A 3,531-nucleotide genomic window follows, 5' to 3' on the forward strand; every position below is an offset into this window, starting at 1 on the left:
CGCGTTTTGGTAGGGTCTGCAATGCCGATTCGGTGGGCCCGCGCGATATCAGTATTAGAAATGGTAATGGACATTTCTTGCTGCATTGCATTCCCAATTTTTTCTTCTGATTGTAGCCATGTTTCGGTGGCTCCAGCGCCTTCAGATATACCAAAAAATAAGAGGTTATCTCTACGGGATCTATCTTCGAGGTCATTCATTCGGGCCCTTAATGAGTAATTTTCTTTGGCGAGGCATTAAGCAGTTGCTTTGAGAGCATTCAGGTCCTGACGGAAGGATTCAAAACCCGCAAGTTTGGTCTCAACAGTGGTAAGCCTGTTTGAAAAATCGGTAACCTTCACGTCTAGTTCCTCTTGATTGCATGTAATAGTTTTAATTGAGTTCAATATTTCGACCTGCCCCTGTTCAATGTTTGTTGAGCGGTTACTTAGATCCTCCAGAAGGGCGAGAATGGCACCGCTGTCAGAGTCGGTAGTCGGGTTCTGAGTGTTGCTACGAGTGCTATGGCCAGGGCCAGGGTTTAATTCAACGTCTCCGGACAAGAGCAATTTGAGCACACAATAACACTGGCATACATTTTCCAACAGCACTTGTGGGCAAGGGAGCATAACGAGGCAGACATCATTTGAACGCTTGGATGAAACTGGACTAACCTGAAGGATGAAAGAACGAAAGACATTGGTGAACCACATCGTGTCGCTGCTCCCATGCCCACTCAAGGGGTGGTGACGGTGCATCCCATTTATATCTTCTGCGATGGTTGACGTCGATGTCGATCCGAGGTAAAAATCTTGCGAAGCGGTGATCAGCTGCGTCATGAAAGCATTCCATGGGCCGCTAGAGCATTTGTCGCTTGACGCCGGCGCACTCCAGTCAAAAAGCGCTGATGGGATTCCATCGTGGCACAGAACTGGATCTGAAGCGACGCTGCCAGTGCAGAGGACAGGAACTGAAGGATGAAAAACGAAAGACATTGGTGAACCACATCGTGTCGCTGCTCCCATGCCCACTGAAGGGGTGGCGACGGTGCATCCCATTTATATCTTCTGCGATGGTTGACGTCGATGTCGATCCGGGGTAAAAATCTTGCGAAGCGGTGATCAGCTGCGTCATGAAAGCATTCCATCAATGACCTGGTTTTTGTTTCGAATCCAGAAATGATCCACTCAATGTCTTCTACAAACTTTCCCAGCGATCAAAACCTTAGTTATTTAATGTAGCAGTGCCGAAGCCGCTTCGCTACTGTTCCACTAAGCATTCCTGATTATAAGAGGGCAAATTTCTCTTTTATGAACGCCGAACTGGACACCTTCTTCCACGCTTTTCAACAGCTCGCTTCTTCGAGAACTGTCAACCAAAACTGGTTAATATTCAAGCAGAAAATTTTGCATTAATTGAAACCCATGTCCAAGTCATTTCCATTCGTGGCGATGCGGTGAAATGATTGTCTCCTTCGATGTTTCTTCCGTTTTCACGAGCGTTCCAGTTGACCTGGCGATGGAAACTTGCAAGCTTCGTTTGAACGAGGACTCGTCTCTTGAAAAGCGCACACCTTTCGATGTACCCGACCTATGCAAGCTTCTTTCCTTTTGCCTTGCCAACACATATTTCTCGTACGGCGGCAGTTATTATCGTCAGACCTTCGGCACAGCCATGGGAGCATCAGTTTCCGCGACGGCGGCTAATTTCACAATGAAAGCCATCGAGACGAAAGCCCTAGAAACATTCGAGCCACGCCATAAATTATTCGTCAGGTACGTGGACGATTGTTTTTGCATCTTAAAGGGATACTGAGGCGGTTTTCAAATCAGCTAATTTTTTAGGGTTTTGAAGTAGTGTCATTGCTGATCACGTCTGTGAAATTATTTTTTCGATATTGGCTAAAACAGTGGCGCAATCACCAATTAAAAACGCGATGTTTAAATCTCCCGCGCTCCGCGCGAACGCAGGAGAGGAGAACAGCGGAGAGGGAAACCTCGTCCATGTCGTTCAGCGTGATGTCACGTTGAGGAGCCGGGGATACTTCGGCGCACCCGAGCGGGCTTTCAGCGCGCGTTGTTTCTCGTGCTGCATGCGTTGTTCCTCGTACTGCGTGCGTTGTGAAGTACAAAGCGTGTCAGCCAACCTTGAGAATCAGATTCAACACGAGGTACTACTCCGCGTTCGTGTCCACGAGCAAGGCCGCGTCTGTGTCGTTGTCACCCAGACTTCGCGCACTTTTAGTGGGAAGCTCCCAGACACCCTTAGAGCGTGTGGGGGTAGCGGTCTCGGACTCAAAGGAGATGCCCTCGACTCAGCGTGGCAAACTCAGCGGAGACCAGCTACCAAGTGACAAGAGGTTTTTGGGCGTTTGGTGCCCAGCTTTCGCCGGTCGCAAGCCAGAGAATGGGTCGGAGCCAAAGGTTCACAAAACAAAACAATGTTTATAAAGCATTGAGACGATACAGAGGATTTCACAATCACTAGTACAAACCCATACAAAGTGATTAATAAAGCAATGCAACTCGTGCAAAGTTAAACTCGAGAGAGAATACAAGACAAAGGCAATATTGCACCTAAAGTGCACTAACACAAGAGAGAGGTAAACAAACAAAACACAATTTGTTCACCGGGCACTGCGGCAGTCCGACGACCAGAGTTCCACGACGATGCCGTCCCGCAGACTGGCGAACGTTGCCTCGTTGGTCCGATGCTGGCCGAGTGGTGTTTTCCCGGGAGTCGAACGGGCGCGCTTCGATGAAGCTTAAACGGCGGTCCGGACTGACTTGACAGCGGTCAACGTCCTTCTTTATAGGCTCGCTCTCCCGTCTGTTTGTTGTACGCGCCAAAGTAGGCGCTCGCATACACGCAGCATCTCCCGTGCAGTTTCCCTTCCTTTCTCTCGCCAGCCGCGCGTCCCCATTGGTCAGAGGTCGGGGGTCGCGTCTCGAAGTTTCAAGCGTATTCTGGCGTGGCGCCATCGTGGCGGCGTCGCCGACGTCCGAGTGCAGAGGAGGGGGACATGTCTTAGCGCACGCAAGGCTTCCCCCTCTTCCCCCCGTCAGCTGTAGAAGCAACTCGGATGTTCTAGAGAAATCTTCGGCGTGGATGACTCATCCCCTCGGCGCACGCCGTGTCGGTGAGCGGTGGTGGAGGGGAGAGGGAGCACACGCACACAGGCTAGGTGCTCCGCGGGGGTTTCCTCCTCTCCCGTTCGTCTCGTGCCAGCGAGACGCGTCCGCGCGGCGCTGTTTTTCTTTGTTTGCTTCAAAAATGCGCCGAATTTTGTGACACTGTCCCTTCCTTTAAGAATATTTTGTAACAATATTCACAAATCACAAAATTCGCGCGCACATGCATGCGCTCACAAAGTCAGTGGCGAATGCCAAAATACATACATCAATACCTTGATGCTTTCACATACATAACACAGTACAATAGACAGATTGCACTCCAAAACACGCCGCAGTTCGGCTGCACAATTCGCGCGCACATGCATGCGCTCACAAACTACATGTGAAAATACATAAACCACTACCATGATGTTTTCAC

At 49.9% G+C, this 3,531-nt stretch overlaps 1 pseudogene; it reads right to left on the bottom strand.

The window, feature by feature from the left end:
- Window positions 1–236: 236 nt before the first annotated feature.
- Window positions 237–1,116, bottom strand: LOC149349104 (uncharacterized; annotated as a pseudogene).
- Window positions 1,117–3,531: the final 2,415 nt, after the last annotated feature.

This window comes from Amblyomma mixtum, chromosome 3 (genome assembly GCF_055824585.1).
Source record: "Amblyomma mixtum isolate Tamu chromosome 3, ASM5582458v1, whole genome shotgun sequence".
Taxonomy (NCBI): Eukaryota; Metazoa; Arthropoda; class Arachnida; order Ixodida; family Ixodidae; genus Amblyomma; species Amblyomma mixtum.